Here is a 21,563-nt window from a genome sequence, read left to right as displayed (position 1 = left end):
AATCAAACTTACCAATTTCGGTAGTCGGTCTGTTTGTGAGTAATTGAACGCTCCGGTTCATTGAACGCGAATCTGTTTTTAATTTAAGCATTCACCATATTTGAAATTGAAACTACCCTTAATAAAGTAACAAAATGTCCAACATACCCCCCATTTATTATGGTGGTACTTCTAATGTATTAAATTGGGTGAAATAATTACGATATTTTATGTAAGTTATGTAACATTAGGTTTTTGAAAAAAAAAGTAAACTAAATTTTTGGAGATACAGTATATTGTAATTAAAAGTTCGATATGTTACCTAACCTTACCCACACTACAGGAACTAGTAACACTAGCCTATAATTTATGAATATTAAAATATTAACGTAATTTATATTGCTGTTAAAATGCGTATAGAACAACTACATTTGATCATTAGGATCCTATGATAATCGGATAATGACGTTGGATAGAAAAACAGAGATAACCTGAATGGTGTAGATAACAAGATAACATGGATGATATATGTAGATGAGATGATTGATGACTTGCTCATGATGCAGAAGAAGTTTAAAAGTAATAGTGAGGTTTTAAATGCAGTTTTGTTAGGTTAAGTAAAACAACAAACAAATACCGACATTTATTTAATTTGTTTAAATGCACCTTACCTCATTTTCCGAGGTCTTAAAATCGCATTTCAAACGCGGAGGCAATCACTTTAAATAAAAATAACAATTAAAAATAATAGCTATAACATCGCTATATAACCGCGCCTCGCCGAGCGTTCTTTAGCAGCGCGTAATTTAACGACCGAAGCGCTATACAAGACTTAGTGCCATACATTGTAGCTGGGTGTACCGCTGATAGCTCCGTTGTGACCTCTCCCTCTTTCTCGCAAACACTAAATTTATTATAGAGAGATGTCTCGACGGGGCTCTTGGTGGTAGGTTGTGCAAGAATCACCTGGTGGCTGCTAGCCGAAGCTCGTAACTTACGAGTAGCAGAGGTGCATGATTTCGCGCTTTATGGTGGTTTCACTTCTCTGCATGCTTTGGCGGGGAGACGGGACAGGGATGATGTTTATGATGATTGGGAGAAGCTGAGAAAATAAACTACATAAATTGAAATACCTACTAATAAATCTTTTTTACATGGGAGGCCCTGAGGAAAATAATTTCCCTCAGGACCTCTGTCATCTTTGGGAATGCTGTGTGGAGGGCCTTTTTGAAGAGAGGAAAGAGTGAACATGGGTCTTGAAGAGATCAGAATGAGTCGTAAATACAACCCGTTCTTATAGAACAAATGCATATTCCATTGTAATAGCACTAGAACAAGGACAGCATTCCTGCCTGACGCCTGTGCTCTAAAGATTGCAATACTCTTGGAATGCTATGCCTCATACATGCCTGAAAAGTTTCGTCGTAGTTGTCGCCATGACTTGTTCAAGATACCATACGGCAGAACAAATATTCTAGCACAACATAGCTGACACGAGGAATGGTGCTGTCGAATAAAAATTCTGAAACAGTGGATTATTTAATTCCTCTTTAAGTTGCCTTAAGACTGTTTTGTATTTATTTATTACAAAATAACACATTACAAAATATTAAAACTTATTAATAAAACTGCTGAGGAAACACCTTTTAAGAGCTTTTGCTAATGTTTTTTTTTCGTTGCCGGAAGTTTTAGATTACTAAGTAATGCGTTGTATTGCTTCTGTGCAATGTATTGTAAGGAGTTAATTCTAAATTTAGTCGTGTAAGTAGATGACGATAAGTGTATTTGATTTTGTGATTGTGTTTTGTGCTGGTGTATGTCGGAATTAAAGACTGGTTTAGTGTTGGAGTGTGAGGAGTGTTGAATTATTTGTAGAATGGCAGTTGTGATGTATATACTTTGACAGAATCCCATGGCAGATTATATATATTCCGTACAGCTCTATTTTGAATAAGTTGTATTTGCAATTATGTATAATTATCTTATCTGATATAAAGAGTGTCAGAATGAGAATGTTGTACTGTAAATGGATTTATAACATGTCGTGCAATATTTAAAAACAATATGTACCTATATGGTACGGTTAGTTTGGGATCAAAGATGATGATTACAAAGATCCTAAATGCTTTATCTCTCTGGTAGATTTTTATCTCTCTGATGAACTTTAATGACTGCACAGGACGTCGTATACGTCATACACGTTACTTTATATTGGTAACTGCATACATAAGCTCCACACTTTACTATCGATAAATTTATCTGAATATTAGAACAGCATATGTTACAAAATATCATTATAACTTTACAAGTTATAAGTTTAGTAAAAGTGTTTAAAAGCGACACTATAGCAGACTTCTTGGTCTGACAATGGTTACGCCAAAAGGCTGAACCTCGAATGGTTTTTGCGGTCACACTTTACGAGGCGAGGCTCACACTTTGGTGAAGCCATTTGTAACAGCTATTACGTTTCCACCTTGAGTTAACTTTATGTCCTTACGGGTAGGTACTGTCGACCGTGCTTCAAGGCAAAGGGTTGCAATGAAACTCCGTCAGAATGAGGTGTTAAATACACTATATATTGTGGTATTTATGGGAGTGATGACGGAGTGATGTAGAACTCTGACCCTACTAGAATGAGGTGAAGTTTCGAAAGACCTTTGAGGTCTAGCAAAGATGTGGATCCTTGATTCAAGAACTAAAAAGATACGCTCGAATTCCGACAAATACAAATTGTATATTTATTACCAAATGTCACGGAGATATGCAGCAACAAAAGGGGTCCGTGAAAGATGCTAGAAAAATTCTAAAATGTTTACCTTAATACATAAAATAAAAGAGGTAAATTAGAGTTCTACGACTAATTTAAAAGGCATAAAACAAATGATTAACCTCCATCGACTGATTGTCTTTACATTAGATCTAAAAAATTCGAACTTCAGACTCGATTTACTCGAAAACGAAAGCTCAAATCTAAAAAAGTTAATCCACAAAATTTTTAATTTCGTTAATTATCAAAAAGCAAGATTTAAGTCTTGAATATTCCATTAAAATACCTATTAGTAAAGTGGTTTATTGATATAATAATATGTCAATAAACCACTTTAACTTTTTTCAACATACAAAATAAAATATAGGTTTTGTATATTTTAGATTTGTAATATAGTGCTAATATTAAAAAATGTCATTATTGAAGTGTTGTAGCTGAAAATTTTTTTTTCGAAAATTTGATTTTTGTATGAAGATTTTCAGGAAATCATGAAAATCAAAGGTTACGAATAACTTATGACATTGTTTGAAAATCTCCTACTAACATCACAGTAAGTGGAAAATGTTGCTTGTGTCGTAATGGAGGACTTAGCCAGCCGAGGAATTGCACTACGCCTGGGTAAGACCCAGACGCGATGTCAACTCAGCCACTGACCGGACGTATCTATTTTTAAATGTCTTTTAAAGATTAAAAAAACAAAAAAAAAACAGTTTGACTCGGGATTGAACCTTCCTACCAGGAACTGAAGTCCACAACTCTACCAAATGCCGATCGGGTAGGACCGAAATTTATTTCGTATATTAACTGCCGTAATGTCATCCGATATCAGAGATACGCACATATGTCCGCGTTTTTGTACGTGATTGCCCCTAAAAGCTGACAGAATGTATTGTCATCGACAACGAGTCTATCGGCTAAGTTTCAGCGCGATCAGATTTCGGGAAGTTGGTTTATTTCCGCTTCCAAGATTTGCATTCATTAATTGCAGAAAACAAAATTAAAATTCAAATTAACGTATTTAAAAAGTTAAAAATTTTGTACTGTAAATGGATCATATATTATAGTCCAAAGAAGTATGTTAACTTTACGACTTGTGCTAAATTAAATATATAACTTTGATAAAAATATAAATAGTAAATAACTTTGTACATTAAGTTGTAAACTTGATATTGTTTCTCAGAGATGAAATAATGCGAAAAAACCAAACAAATATACATACTCATACAAAATTCATAGTAATAGTCCTAAAGTATGCGTTCCACATTTGTTAATGTTGCAAGAGGCGTTCCGAATGTGGGACAAATAATAAATTTGCCACAATGCGCGAGAAGTCATTAGTTAGTTGAATAGGTGTTTATTTTAACTATTTATTTATCTGCAAACTTTTTCTGCAATCAGGCTATTTCTCTGGCGGGTCCAATAATACCGACTAGGAACACAGAAAAAAATTATAACATTCTTCTGCAATAGATACACAACCAGCTATCAGACATACACTAACCAATAGGATGCGCGATCTGGGCAACAAGTTTGGGAGATACTAGTGACATATTTACCGACTCCATTTATAGAATTAAGTGTAATCTATAGCAGCACTTTGTTGAATCCTACAAATGATAGTAGCGTTGGTTATGTACATAGTTTTAGTGATTTGTCTTATGTGTAGTACTGTTCTAGTTTCTATATTATTTTATGTTACTGTTATATGTTTTACTAATATTTTTTTTATATTTAGTTTATCAGTTTAACGTTATTTCATGCTTTAAAAACTGCGAATAATTTTCGATGGCTCACTAGGTATAATCTGTTCGTATAATGCATACAAAAGCCCTGCTGGGCGTAAAACCAAAATAAATCCAATTCATTCATTTTTGGAGAATATCTGACTAACTTTTCACCGCAAGTGTGTTAAATACATATATTTATATTTTTACACCTAAAAAGGGTTATTAGAACGTTATAATAATAACAATAAACCTGAAAATCTGTAAGGGACCTTTTTCCGCCTTTGCACCGTTTTTCTATGTTTTAAAAAATATCAAGACTGAATGCTGCAGGATCCCGGAGGTATATGTATGGTAAAACTATGTATAATTTTGTGAGAAATGTGAAGATCCATAATTAATGCAGGGCTGACGTAAGCATGATGAGTAAAATTTAGAAAGGGGCGCTCAGGTCGCTCAGATCATTTAGGCCTGTAGAGAGAATGAACGAAGAAAGGAGTGTAAAGAGAATATATGATGTAGGTGTACGATCAAATGAACCACATACTTGAGTTGGGCCATGTCAAGAGTCAGAATAATAGAAGAGTATGTATGAATGTGTATGAGGCAAGGAGTGTATGCTAAGACAGAGTTATTTGGCGGTCAGTTAGTTAGTTTTAATGATCAAAATGGAATACAGAACTTCGACAATTAATGAAGATAAATCTATTTAAGGTCTTTTTAACGGTTAACTACTGAACGAAATAAAACTGTTAAATGGAAATCTCACTTTGCTGTGATAAATCATGGTTTTCCAGTTGTTGTAGGTTTGCGTCCACCCTAAAAACACCTTGCATTCCAGGTTTTCAGGTGTGCGCCACACTGTCACACCTAGGTACAGTTCTCCAGTGTTTGTTTACTCCACGTATATTGTATAGAAATGTACTGCAATTTGCATAAGTTCTCTGAGTAGTTTTCTTTGCATATTTATTACCGCGGTGACCCCTGGATGACCCGCCGTGGTGACGCGATGCATGCGTCTACAGTTTCTATACAGAGGCGTGCATCCAATATAGGGAGAAAGGCACTGCCTATCCTACCTTATAAATAAATATTTAATAATTTATAAAAAACATTGCAAGGAATCAATCTATACTTCTCTAACAAGGGCTTGCAAATTTTGGGATTGATGACTAGAAAAAGAGAAATATTAGCAATATTAAACGCATTAAAATGTTATACGTTGCGTACAATTGCCCCGTCTGGAACACGCATTATAATATTCATGTACAAGCTATTGAAAGAACACAAGATAATTTATTTGTTTTAGAATGGGTAGGTGTTCTAGCAAATTTGTCGAAATACAACACTCTAAATGATATGAAAATGGTTCAATTGTCAGACAGAAAGATTTTCAGAAGGAAAATGTCTTGTCTTACTGTCCTTGCTCTACAATAAAAGATCCTCCGAGAAACTAGCGTCATTGATCCCTGTGGAATCACGCCAAACGCGTTACATCGTTGACATTTTTCACATAAGAACGGGTATTTGCCGGCCTGTGTGTTTCCTCCCTCTTACAACATCCCCGAAGATGAAATAGGCCCCGAGGGAAATTTTCCTTAACCATTTTAGTGAAAACTTGCACGAGAGGAGTATTTGTTTATGGTATGTTTTTCTAGTTTTTTATTCAAAGATTTTTCCGGTTTGCCTACCCCGATCTAAAACTCTGCGCACGCCACTGCGTGTACAGTGTACAAAAAGCCAGCAGTTAGCACTAATGGACTGCTTTTGAAACAAATACATGTCTAGAAGAGTTTTGAAACACTTTTCGAAATGTCAACGGAATATAAAATAACTACTATGTTTGTACTGGTTAAGAAAAATCTCAGTATTTTCAATGATACGAGTGACAGAATCGCTAGTTTCGTAATATAAAAAAAGCCTTCCAGTGGCACATGGCATTCCCAATTGGGGTGTATCGTGAGGCTGAAGGTAGTAGGAAAGGGTAAAAATGATGGAGTAGAGAAAGGTTTGTAAGGTTAATCAGATCTGGTGATCAAACACGGCTAAAAGTAACGTAACTAACCTAATTAACTAACTAACCTAACTAACCTAACCTAACCTAACCTAACCTAACCTAACCTAACCTAACCTAACCTTTCAGGCCTCTGCCATATTGACCGATATACTTCTTAAAGAAGCTGTTAGAAGTCGATGTCCGCTTTTGAATAAAATCCAAATGAATGGGATATTTCTCAACGTAACCGAAAACTAAAAACTGTTTTTGAAAGGGGATGAAATACACTTTCAAACGTTATTATTAGAAATAAACATATAATTTTTTAAGTATTCCAAATATGAAATCAAACAAAAAGAAGTTTTAAAAATTGCTCATATTGCTTTTTTCGCCTGATCACTAAACTAAAACACGTCAAGTATTTGTACACGGTTGACATTTGTGACATGAGAACGGATCGTTTCAACGATTTGTTTTTAGAACGATTTATCGGCTTCTGTAACTGCATCTTAGACCCATGTTCTCTCCTTCCTCTCCTCAAAAAGATCCCCGCACAGCATCCCCCCAAACTTATATATCAGTGTGATGAGTTTTAATATATCTCGAAGGTATATTTCATGACGCTAGAATACACGGTTTGCGATTTATTTTATAGAGACACATAGAAAATATCTAGTTAACCGGTTATAATAGACTTGGATTGACTCAACCGATATCCCTGTTGTATTTACACGCAAATATATCGTACAGTTTATCCACTGTATCATTAATCATACACTTTATTATTAATGCATAATGTATAATTTGTTGTCTTCAGAACTCAACACCCTGATGATCATTTAAATCATACAACTCTATTGCAATAAGTCTTATATATTTTTTTTTAATCCTATGTGAATACCGCACAATAGTCCCAACTAATCCCAACTGTCCAGAGCCAACGGAAATATGGCATCCCCAATAATTGGGGACGTTGTAATAGCTAAAGGGAGTCAAAAATGAAGAAGATGTGGGAGAGCAAGATTGAAAAATACCTGGATAAGTAGATCTTACGCAAAGCTTTTTTTTCAAAGAAATTTTCATATGGAAACTATATTGGGACCCATATCAAAATTTTCCGCATTACACAATCACTATTTTCATACTTAAAATTTCATACAGATAGTTGCCATTAGAGAAGAAATAATATATATATATTTTTAAGTACTTAATCGTCAAAAAATGACAACATTTTGGGCATAACCATAGATCACATAAAAGCGTAATTTGCCGTTGCCGTTGCTTTCAAAAAATCATACGTGAAATCTGGTTCAATGAACTCAAATTTGTATCAAATTTAAGTGTCATTTTCTAAATTGGAAATTCTTGTGTGAATAGTAATTCAGACAGGCAATTAAGTAGGAACCTTCCCATTGTATAATATGTGAAAAGATATTTTTTTTAATTGCAGTTTTCAAATAGAAAATTATACTATCCCATGATTTTTCATGGTTCCGTGTTAGTATTTTGATGTTTCCGTTCATAATCAATATTTTGAATATAAAAGGAAATAAACCATTTATTAATTTATTTAATATCCACGGTATCAATATACCATAAACAATGATTACATATCACCGAATATAAGCATAATCAAACACTAGTAATAATTGAAACAAAAATAACAATTAACTGTGGCATTTGATCATAAAATGACAACAGTAAGTATAAAATTAATATAAGCTTTAGAAGGAGATACAAGTGCGTACAAAATATTATAAACGAGTATGAGTAGACTTAAGTTTAATTAATAATGATTTAGAAGATATGCCGCTAGAAGACAGATCCGCTACATTTGCATACCTATTACTAACTTCATATAAGCTAGGTACAAACGAGTGTTTGAAATGCACAGTGCTCAATCATGAAATGCTAATCCTCTGTCTCTCGTACTATAAACATGCAACATTTTTACGTAATATAAATATAAAATGATATTGGCCTCAGATGTAAATATGACAAATGTGTAAAATAATTGTCATTTTTTTCAGCACGAATCCGTATGAAAAAATGAGCCCATGTGGAAACGGGACTAAAAAAAAGCCTCGTGTGAAGCGACCATAAACACAAAATGATATTAAATTCAATTCAACCAACGTTTCGGTCCTGAATTGTGGTCATTTACCAGGCGATACTGAGAGTATCAACCAATCTGGAAATATACTAACAAATCATAAATATACAACCTTGGAGATGGCTTGGCCAGTTTAGTTAAATGTCACTATAAGCGAAGTATACAATATATTAAAATTAAATCTATGGTTCAAATGTGTTAAGTCACGCTATTTTTATCAATTTGAATTTAGTTCCAAAATTTGTCTAGGTTCAAATACCAAAACTCATTATACCTTTTATAATAATACACTGATACGTACACACATCTCCTTTTGTCGTATTGTTACGTTATAAAGAAATGAAAGAGACAGTAATAGATCAATAATAAGTTTCAATTTACGTTTTGCGGTTAGTTCGGTATTTCTTTGAAGAAAAGTTTTTTGTAGACGGCCAGGAATTCCGATATAGGACATTCCTATAAATTGCTCGGTAGTAAAGTGAACATAGTATTTACTTAAATTTTTATTAATGTACTGGATAAAAAATATATCTTCTCTAAAATTAAAACTGTAAGTGTAATTTATTTACATAATGTGTTTATGCATTCAATTTCGAAAAATTAATAAAAAAATTACAGTTTTAAACGCACCAGTATGATGATGTCATTCGACACTAACATAAGAGTTTGATGCCCATTGTGACGTCATACGTACCTGATATTCGAATTGTTTTCACACGAAGACAAATGAGTATTGCTAATTTATTAATAATATCTTCAATTTATTGGTAATCTTGTTAAAAACGGGATTGCAGGCCGTTTCCTGATAAAATTTCGATAAATTTCCAAATATATCTTAACACGTGTTCATACAACTGCATTTGCCGTAATAATGTACAAAGACGAAATTCTAAAATTAATAAAATAATACATTCGTATTTTACTAAAGGTTTCTTAGGAAACCTATTATGTCATTATTTAAGAGCCTGCAATCCTGTTTTTAACCGGATTATGAATAATTCTAAGAGAATATTAATAAATTAGCAATAATTTTTCTACTTGCAAGTAGTATGGTTCTTCGTTTAATTTTATGAAAAATTCTTTAATAAAATAACAGATGATCTGAACGCTCCGGTTTGGCTATGACGTGATTCGACCCTAATCGGAATCCAAGTGTAAAGAGATTGGCACCGATGTGACGTCATCCGAACCTACCATTTGACTAGTTTTTACGAGAAATAACTTATTTTTAAATTTAAAGTGTGTATTTATGGACGTAGAGGTTGTACCGCTCTGCGCGCTTTAATAATAAAAAAATAAAATTATTGTGGTTTTCGGCGTTTAGTTTTGGTGTAGATGTAAAGTACTGGATACCAAGAACTATTAGCCCTAATAAAAAACATTATTTTTAATGTTGATAAATAGGCTTCATTTTATAGAGTAGTGATGGATAGACAGATTCTCCAGGCGTATAAAAATCTCAAACTATCAATAACTGACCGGCGTTGGTTCTTGGTTCATCCGATATCGCTTTCGAATTCCAAACAGTCAATCAGTTCTCTACCAGTTGGTCCAAAGTCATTAGGACCCATTCCAACCCTCAATTCCAAGGAAATCTATTCGACCATGTCACTAGGAATGGGAGATTTCAGAATTTTATACCGCGGTCTCGGTATGCATGATTTGATATCTGCGCAGTCCAATCGATGGTCAGGCCAAGCGGGTGTGAAGATGTCGGTTAGAATGGGATAATATTTTTTATAATTTTAATAGCGTACCTAGTTTTGAGATTTTTTGTTATCCAGAACCGAATTAAGAAAATATTATTTTGAAAAAAAAATTATTTTATTTAAATATTGAAGACAATATTAGTGATTTTTAAACGAAAATCTGAAACAGAAAAATCAGAAAAGGAAACGGTCACATCTGGGACTCGAACCCAGGACCCTTGTCTTTCCGGGACAATGCTCTACCAACTGCGCTAATGGGACCCTATTCCCCTCGGTCACTTTTAACTGTATCATACTTCGAATAAGAACTACCAACATTGTCTTCATTTTTTCAACGCACATTGTCCCGGAAAGACAAGGGTCCTGGGTTCGAGTCCCAGATGTGACCGTTTCCTTTTCTGATTTTTCTGTTTCAGATTTTCGTTTAAAAATCACTAATATTGTCTTCAATATTTAAATATTACAATTTGAGGTTGTACTCAATAAAGTTATTCCGAAAAATAAATAATTTTATTAAATGAAATAATATTACTTCTTTTCAAACCACAATATTTTTATGTTATTGCCGACCGGTTTCGGAACAACCGTTCTTTCCACAGGGTAAAATATAAACTAATTTAATACTACAAAATTAATATGGGTAAACACAGTGAAGTTAATTTATTTAAGGTTTATAAGGCGTGTTGAAACAAGGTATCAACAATTAATTAATAATAATTTCAATTGTATTATTTACTTGCTGAAGTCCCCGGCGTTGTCCGGGTTTTACACAGAGTTTTTCGAAATCAGATGTATTCCTCCGTGGTCGAGGGATAAAGCTCTCAAGTAGCAATTCGCAGGTTCGTGGGTTTAATTCCCGGCGTGCGCAAGTAAAATTTTATTTGATGAATTTGTGCTATTTCACAATTTTTTCATTAAAAATAATGTATAGTATACTTGCGGCACGTTCCAGAATGGAATATACTCTCAGTATCACTCTGATATAAGATCACCATTCAGAATTTAAATGTTGCTTTAAATGGCTTTAGCCGTGTTTGGTGACCAGATCTGAATAGCCAGATACTCCCAAGCTTCTTATTCCCCATCTCCCTCCCGTCACCTTCAGCCTCACTTGGGGATGTAATAATCTAACTTGATCCATATGGTTGGGAGCAGTTAGGACCCTTGTGCAGTATTCACATTGAAAAAAAAAATGAGTGTGCAAAATTTCATCAAGAAGTATCAACATTCTGCTTTAAAATCTCATGCAGATATTTTTGTTTTAATGGTCAAGTGTGCAAATTTTCCTTAATCTCGGAATATAACTGTAGATTTGTATTAAAAAAATCCACCTATAGACGCACTATTCGTTACATATTATATTGATGTCTCAAGCCGGCCCTGTTTGAGGTTATAAATATAAAATTCGCCGTGTCACTCCCGCGCCGCGGATCGATAATTTATCATTAGAGGATTACATCGGGACCGGAGATAGCCGATACCCCCTACCGGCAACTAGTCAGCTAGCCCGTCCACCAACCTACAAACCCAACCAGCCAACCACCAAACCAATAGTCCAACAAACATCCAATTCTATAATCAATAACTATATCATCAAAAGCACCACTAGATAGGACGAAATCTACGAGTTCCAGAGAAAAGAAAGCCAGATATAATACAAACGACAAATACATCACAATATCAACCAAAAAACCTACAAGCAACAATCATGTTGATGAGAAAATCAACAAACATTAAGAGGAGGTCTACGGATCGGACAGAACAATTATCATTAACGTGATATTTCTATATAAAAGTCTTCACGATCCATTTGTTAGTCCAGAATTGCTTGCATTGAAGCTTTCGGATTCCACTACGTAATACTAGAAGTCGGGATTTACTTCAGTGCAGAAATTTCGGGACTCACTACAACATGTATTTTTACATTGCCCAGAATACTAATGTAGGTAATGAAGCACATTGAGGGCGGGTTGTTGCTTTGAATTTGAGTAATTCTTCAAATTTCAAAGTTAATTTTTAAGTTCTGTGAAAGATTTTTTCAAGTTCTGTTATTATTTAAGTTTTTTTTAAGCCTATAATGATATAATAACAGAAAAAGGACTTGAAAAGGACTTTCACCGAACCTGAAAATGAACGTTGAAATTTTATGAATTGTTCATATTCTCCGAAATAACCCGTCCGAAGTTCCCCAGGGTCACGCTTGATGCCCTACACTATATTTATTTTTGATTTCAACCATACGAAAGAAGACAATTACTTTGATCAGGCAGCAATTAAGCAAGCGCTTGAGATACAAACGGAATAGCGATGGGATGGTCACGTGGAGAGATTGCTGGATGACAGAACCTGAAACCGCGTGTGTTTTTATGTACCTTTATTATATGGATGTTACCTGTGACAGGTAAAAACATGTTTTTTTTAAACAGCGCCATCTGTTGAACGAAAAATCAAAACGCGCTATTGTTTCTTTAGCTGAACAGACAAACTAAACCACAGCAACGCGTTGCGGGGTACAGCTAGTATTATAATATAAAGGAGGCTGAAATATATACATAAGTTTGATGAGAACATGTCTTCGTCCCAAAAGAAAAACTACCTTCTAAAAAATTTAGAGAAATAGATGCCAAAAAATTACCAGATCATAAAAACTGTTCGACATGCTTCATGGCTGTTTCTTCTGCTTTATTTCATGAAATGAATGGGCAACTTGTTAACGCTTCGGCCTATCAGCTATTCATCATCGTCGTCCACCAGATGTGAGATGCAATCAGCGAGATACGATCTGCAGCTGTAAGACGATCCATCTCCTGGTCTTGAGGACACCGCAGCCACACACAGCCGACAGCTGCCAATAGGAGGCATTCCAAGAGAGTTTCGGCGCGTCTCAAATCATCATCAAGCACTGATCGTATCATTGTCTTACGACCTTTGTCGGCGTATCGAAGATGGTGGGCGGGAGATAAGATACGCCTGGTGACTGGTTAGGCGACGAGGTAAACAGTTTGGTTGTGATTAGTGATATGGAGACTATTAACAAACACTTCTTAGAAAGTGGTTCGCGATTTGACTTTCTAGTATGGACCAATTTGTCCTTGGTTCAATTAAATATATAGTCTCTTTACAAATTGGAAGATACAAGAACTACATAGATAGTTCTGCAGCCGAGTTGATTAGAATTTTTCAATTAGATTTTAATAGTCCATTGTCCAGATATATTAGAGTTATTTGAATTTTAGGACATTGTAAAACATTAGATTTCTTCCTTGCCTTGACAATGTTTAGTTGCAATCTGCAACGTTCACTTAAACCTGATACCTCGAAAGTCAAACTTCAAAGCAACCATTAAAATTCGTAGCGTGGAAGACATTGTATCATACTATTTGGTCAATGCAACTCCAGTGAAAAATATTATGGCTTATAAAATATACATTCATGTAGATCAAAAAACGCTGATTCTGAATTATCATATAATATTATACGTAGAATTTGTAAAAAAACATCTCATTGAAACACACCATTTGGTTGGTACGACTAAATCGGTTGCACAGTTACAGTTCGGTGCACATATCCTTTGATTAAAATACCAATAAAGATAAGGAGCACCTATCCATATTCACATCTAGTTCGGGGATGATTAGAATAAACTTGCAGACTTATACATCTAGTAGGCGTAGAGTTATGTTAATGTAACTGGTATCTATTTATGCGAATCACCACACACAATTGATGTCCATTATCAGAGACCATTATCATCTTTCTGTCCAAATCAAAACAAAACCAGTCCAAACAATGCAACACGTGCTCCCGTTACGTGACGTAGACATACGTCACCGCTATCTATCTCGCTCTATTTTCGATCTCATCACGTGGTCGTCCGTCAGCCCATTGTGTTGTTGTTAGTATTGTTGTAGCCCCTTCCCTACCCCCCTCCCACCGCCGCCCTACCCCAGCGGCAGCATTGTCTCTATACAACAATGGTGACCTATATTCCCGACAAACAATGCCATGCGGAAGATGACCCGTGTGCCAAAAGCGTTCCCACGTGTCCTGGAAAGTGTTCAATGAACACACGTGGCGTGAAGTGTAACGATAAGATTGAGATCAGTGGGATTCCCCCGGAATCCCACGGAAGGATTTTCCCGGGCAATATTGTAGTGTGAATTCAACGGAATTTGAAGCAACAACCACATGGAAAACTGTATCAGAATGCAGTCTAAAAAATTTAGATGGTCTACTATAAGTCCCCGAAGTTGTCCCGGCTTTACGAAGCGTTTTTCGAAAATGGATGTAGACAGTAATTTTACTTGAACTTCTACTGTGCTAATTTACATCAAGAGATATCAAAATGCTTCTTCAAGAGGTGGGAAAAGGAGTGGGGGTGATTTTCTCCTGCTTTGAAAGTCAAGTGTGCAAAATTTCATCAATCTCGGAATAAAACTGTAAATTTGTGTAAAAAACAGATCCACATTTTTTATTGACTGATCTTAGCGAAGCCCTGTTTTAACTCAACGTTTTGCATTCTGTCTGTCTGTAAATTTGTTTGTAATTTCCATTTCCATTTCATGATGGTGGCCGTGTAGATGGTCCATTAAAGATAATACTTGCAAAAATTAAATTTTAAATCCCTTACTTAAAATTTTAAAATACTTTGTGTTTAATTAAATACGTACTTACTAATCATATGAATTCAGAGAAAAAATTGTTAATTATTTAGTACATTAGAAGATAATTAGAAACATATAGTTTGGACGCAAGATCTACTGTTCACAGAACTACTAGTATTACAAAAGGACTCACGAGTATTGTGCATGTTTCGAAGACTAAACGTACATATTTATAATGAGGTGCAGAAGTCTGCAAAAACAGATTATTTTAATGGGCAACATTTCACACTGGTAGATCTTTTCTGAGTAGTTTGCACATTGTTGAGAAGAAAGCAATATACTCGTACCTACCTGAATGAATGCGAGGTTATTCCGAATACCATCTCAAAATTTAGTCATTAAATGAAAGAGTACCTAAAACGCACACGGAGAAAACTAACTGATATAAAATATTGCTAATTCATTAAGATTTTCTTCAAATTATCCGTATTCCGGTTTAAAACGAGACAGCATGCCGTTTCCTAATAAAATTTTAGTACATTCCTAATATATCGGAACACGTATTGCGTTTATCAGGAAACCTCTCTGGAAAGTCCGGTTTTTAACAGGAATACGAACAACTTTTAATGAATTAGAATAAATTTTATATCAGTAAGTTTTTTTCCGTGCAAGATGCACTTTTTACGTTTTTTTTTGCAAAATTAGCGACCACTCTAACAAAATATTTGAGGTTTGAAATTCTTCAAAGTTTTCATCCTGGTTCATTCCCTCTACCTATGACCAATTACGTCAAAATATTTTTCTAGTCAATAATATTAATAATAACTGCAAAAATCAGTCATTTTCAATACATGTAGGATTACGAAAGATTTTTTAAATATTTATGTTGAGGGATCAGTAGGATTTATAGGCCCTGTTAGAAGTTCTACCGAGCCGAACCCTCTGATATGAAAATATTTGGAGTCGGAGAATTATTTTCCCATTTGATCTCTGGTGATTTGACGTGTTTTTTTGTATGATTTTGTATTTATTATGCTTATATAATGCACTTGCATAATGTGGATTGACTAGATTTTCATTTGTGGAAAAGTGTGTGGAAGGGTTTAGGTTTTCCTGTAGGGAAGAAAGTCGGAAAAAACAAACTTACTCAAATTCGAAGAAAACAAAAAACAAGCTACAAATATCTGAGTTGAGAATAAAGCAGCCATACTGACTATCATTGACACTCGGCTGAAACTACCAGAAGACTTGCGCGGTTTGTTCATTATTTAGTTGGCGGTTTTTGTTCTGACCGCGCGTCGAGCTTTATATGTGGACGAGATATAACTTGAAGCTTACTGCTGTCCGAGCGAGCTTAGTCCAGACCTAGAGAGTTAATAATAACTAGCAGTTAAAAACCCGCTCCGCGGGTTTTTTTCTGCTAGGCCCTGCGGGCGGCACTTAATTGGGCTTCGCCCAGTTTAAGTGATGCTAACAACAGCTACATTTAATAGGTAGATATTAGGTCATTCACAGAGAGAGGGTGAGTATATATTGTTAAAACACGGAACAGGAAGGCGTTTAGGCATAATAATAATGACAGTTGTTCGGGTAAAACTTTACCTTTCCCGAATAATTGCCTAAATGGCTAAAGGTAAATTAATATAGGTAAATATTCGGAATCGCTGGACACGGAAAATAGGTAATATTTTTAAATAATACCTTCTGATTTACCTTAATTACTATAAAAGGAATCGAACAGCATTTGCGAAAATTTTAATTTTAGCTTTTTAATTTTTAATTACGTAAAATGAAAATTCGCTTTCGCTGTATGGGATGACAGCCTGAATAATTTCTGTTGATAACATTTTCTTTTGTCGGTATTCCTGAAATGAGCGGCTAGAGACAATTGAAAAACGTAAATTAAAAAAATATAATGTAATACAATATTCCGGCAAAATAGTGCCTACTTAGCACAAATGATTTATTTGACTATTATTTTATTTAACCTCACCTATAATAACCTAACCTAACCTATAATAATCCAGCCTAACCTATAATAATCCAACCTAACCTAAAATAATCCAACCTAACCTATAATAATCTAACCTGACCTAAGCTTAACTCACCTATAATAATCCAACCTAACCTAACCTATAATAATCCAATCTAGCCTAACCTAACCTAACCTTACCGAACCAATCCTAACCTAACCTATCCTAACCTAACCTAACAAATACAAATCCAACCTAACCTATAATAACCCAACCTAACCTAACCCATAATAACCCAAACTAACGTTACCTAACCTAACATAACCTGACTTATCCTAACCCATAATAATCCAACTTAATCTAACCTTACCTATAAACTAACTTGAACTATACTAATCCAACCTAATCTAACCTAATCTAGCATAACCCAACCTAACCTATCCTAACCTATAATAACCTTTTTTTAAATATTTCCTTACTTGTAAAAGAAACCAAAATACTAAAATAATATTTGCATAGAGTAAATTATGGTAAAAATTCTAGACACTCATATCAGGAATACCAAAAAAAGAAAATGTCGTCAATAGAAATTATTCCGGCTGTCATCCAATACAACGAAAGCAAATTTTAATTTTACGTGATTAAAAATTAAAATGCTAAAATTCAAAAATTCCCGAATGCATTCAGATTCCTTCTATATTAATTAAGGTAAATCCGAAGGTTTTACTTAAAAATATTTCGTATTATCCTTGTCCAGCGTTTCCGAATAATACCTTAATATATATTATATAAATATTTATACCTGGCAACATGATTGTTTTATTATACATATAAGTACATGTCAGATTAGAGAGATTTGTTGGCTAATTTTACAATCAACGAAGCGTTTCTATCTTCCGATTGTCTTTCATGTTATTTTATTGAGTTGGCAGTGCCTATACTTTCGCGTATATCATATCGGTGTTCTGTCAAAATAATGCGAAATTATTATTTACGTAAATAATATTAAATATCAATATTTTTCAAAATCGTACATGCAAAGAGTTGTTGTTTATTGTCATTAAGTTGAATCAAATGTTTGTTTTAGAAACGATGACATTGCAAAGTTTAAATAAACTTCCAGAAGAAATCTTTTTATTTTGCATATTTAAATATTCGCGCCAGCCCCTTGGTTCGTTCTTTCACCGCCAGAGGAGCGCTCTGTCGGCTATCTTTGACGCGGTGCGTATCGGCCATGTTGAATGAACGTGCTTTTTTCGTCAAACGTCAAACGTAATCACGTAATTGTGGATAATTTTCACTGTAATGTAATTAATCCAATGGATTATGAACTTTCTAAAACATATTTTCTTCGATATTATCCAAAAATTGTATGAGCAGAAACGATATGTTTGAATAAATATCGTATTACATGTAGCGATTCTATTTCAGTATGAAATCGTGTCTTAATCTTTAAAGTCTTATTTAAACACAATTTGAATTTGACCAATCACAGGGCCTACATCGTCCAGACGCTGGGACAATAATACTATTAGATAATAGTAATATTTGGATGATTTGTATAGCGCCGTTTTTGTGCAAAATTGCCTAAAGAGCGCTTATTAAGTTAAGTTATTCAATCCAAGGAAAATATAATAAACTATGTTCGACGGCCGCCGTGGTCGAAGGGTAAGGCTCTCAACTAGGAAGCTGGAGGTCGTGGGTTGATATCTCGACGTGCGCAAGTAAATTTTATTTGATTAATTTGTGTTATATCACCAATTATTAATTTAAAACAACGTATAATATATTTGCGGCACGTTCCAGAGTGGAAGATACTCTCAGAATCGTCCTGATCACCTGACCACCATTTGAATTGGAACGTTGTTTGAAATGGCTTTAGCCTTGTTCAGTGAACAGATCTAGTCTCCTTCAACGAAAGCAATCTTCCGAACAGGCCTTCCATTGATATACTTGGTGTAACTATAAGTGACCAGCTCAGGTACGGGGGCTCCATCGAAGCCAGAGTAAAGCTGGCCTCTCAGAAGCGTCTCTCTGGGCGTACTGTACAGGGCCCGCAGATACTTTAATAGTACACAACTGCTGACCCTGTACAAATTGCAAGTGCACCCTACTGTCGAATTTGGCAGCCATCTCTGGTCCAGAGCCCCTAAATACCTGAAAAAAACCCTTGACTCGGTGCAGAAACGGGCGGTCCGTTTGATAGATTCCCCAATCTTAACAAACGGACTGCAATCTTTAGAGCACAGGCGTCAGGTAGGTATGCTGTCCTTGTTCTATCGGTATTACAATGGAAGATGCTCTGAGGAACTAGCGTCATTGATCCCTTCAGCACCGGTGCGTAGTCGGGATACACGCCAAACGCGCGCCCAACATTTGTACACGGTTGACATTTGTTACACGAGAACGGGTCGCTTTTACAATTCGTTCTTAAGTTCAACAGCTCGGCTGTGGAACGAACTGCCGGCCTCTGTGTTTCCTCCCTCCTACAACATGGGACTATTCAAGACCCATGTTCACTCCTTCCTCTCCACAAAAAGACCCTCCACACAGCATCCCCAAAGATGACATAGGCCCTGAGGGAAATTATTTTCTTCAGGGACTCCTGTGTGGAGTTAATATAAATAAAAAAAGATCTGGAAAAACAGAAACTTCCCCGCCTTCCTCTTCCACATCCCCTTTCCCTCCACACTACCTTCAGCCTAACAACATACCCTAATCGGGAATACCATAGTCTCAGTGGGAGCGGTTGGGACTCTTGTGCTGTTTCACATGATTTTCACCCCTGGGATTTTTTAAAATTTTGTCGTCTAGATACTTTAAAAGATCTGTCAGATTCATGATTAATTTACAAATATTTATTAATATTATATGTTCATATGGGTTTTACACGGAGGAAAATGAGTTTTGCTAATTTATTCAAAATCTCTTCAAATTATTGGTGATCCGGTTAAACATGGGATTGTAGGTCTTTTGTGATAAACTTTAAGTAAATTCATTTCAAATTTTAGTGTTCATTCACCTCGACACTATACAATGACGAAATGCGAAAATATTAGAATTTTTATGGCACATGTTCTGAAACCGTGATAATACATTCGTTCTTAACTAAAAGTTTATTAGGAAACCTTCATTCGTTAAGGGCCTGTAATCTCGTTTTTAACCGGATAATTTGAACAGATTCTTAATAAATTAGCAATATTCGGTATTAATCAAATCATATTATTATTAATTGTTCCAACAAGCAACAGAGCGACTTATCACAAACTATTCTCATATCTCGGTCCTAAAATATAACAAAATCCCTTCTTAGCTGAAACTGTGTGAACTGTCATCCTTCGGTCCAAAAATAACAAAATGCTTATTTGATCTACGCAGGACTGATTCAGAAATATGACTGAAAAATGTAATCTGATAATTATTTTCTATATTCTTAAATCCTGTATTCCTCTAGGATAATTTGAAACCTGTTAATTTGACTATCCTAAAACGGGTAACCTTCCTAGTTGGACAGTCAAAAGTTTCCTTGCATATAATGTAAAAAATATTATAAAAAATAATTAAATCATTTTTCTTCGTGTACAAACATGTGATATGTACATAATAATCTATTGGAAAAGTAATCATGGAGTAAAATTTGCATTTAAAATTATGTTAAACCAATGCAGAAGTATAGTATTATGCTAAAATTAATTATTATTACTTAATAGTTGATCACATTTACTATTTCTGCGAAAGTATTGACAACTGCATTCAATCTAGGTACAAGCGGGTATTTAATGACTCAGTCCTGATATTATTGTTGCAATTAAAAATAATTTTTGATCGAGTAGTTCTAGTTGGTATCTTGAATGTGATTAGACTCAGTAAATCAGGGCTGTCTATAATTCCAATAATAATTTAAAAAATAACATTCATGTCGGAAATAGGTTTTCCATTTGGGAGTTTTAATAATTTTAATTCTTTTATCAATGGTTGAAATGTATGGTTTTTATTGGTAGACCGAGTTTATAGTTAATATATCTTAGAAATATATAAACTTTTTCCATGGAATTGGAGTAGATTTTAATGTGAGGAAATGTTCATTATAATTAACTATTCCCGTTCGATATAAATTTTCGGTGTTTTTTTAACGTATTCCAAAATTAAAAACAGTTTTTGAAAGCAGATTTTTTTTAATATTTGGAAAATTTTCTACTGCCATGAGGAAAACGTTGCTTATGTGGTGAAAGGGGACTTAGCCAGCCGAGAAATTGAACTCACGATGCCTGGGTGGGAACCAGATGCCAACAGGCCACTGACCGGTCCTATGATGATGAAATACTCGTTCAGATTATAATAATTGCCAAAGTTGCTTACCTATTGATAGCACCTATATAGTTATTCCCCATTTTCGAGTTTGATAGCACCTATATAGTTTTTCCCCTTTATAGAGTTTGCACGTTTGCTGATAACATGATTTTATATATTCAATGATTAAAATTCATTTAACATTCAATTTGCACTTTATCTTTCCATCATAGTAATCAAAGTTTAATAACAATGATGATCTCGCCGTCTGTCCGTAAAAACGAGACAGCGATAGACCTGCAATATCGGATTACATGAGAAAGAAAAAGACAGACACAGACAATGGCAACCGGCGCGTGCGCAGTGCATTGTTATACCAGATACCTCCTCGTACTTCTTTGCTCCGGG

General features: G+C 34.8%; 1 protein-coding gene across 2 annotated transcripts in view; it reads right to left on the bottom strand.

Annotated features, from left to right (window-relative positions):
* Positions 1 to 21,563, bottom strand: part of LOC149410370 (uncharacterized) — a 200,968-nt gene that overhangs the window by 79,940 nt on the left and 99,465 nt on the right. The window lies entirely within an intron of this gene.

This window comes from Hesperophylax consimilis, chromosome 28 (genome assembly GCF_061612785.1).
Source record: "Hesperophylax consimilis isolate HC1 chromosome 28, BYU_Hcon_1.0, whole genome shotgun sequence".
Lineage (NCBI taxonomy): Eukaryota > Metazoa > Arthropoda > Insecta > Trichoptera > Limnephilidae > Hesperophylax > Hesperophylax consimilis.
The sequence above is the reverse complement of the archived record's forward strand: the minus strand, read 5'-3'. Positions and strand labels throughout refer to the sequence as shown.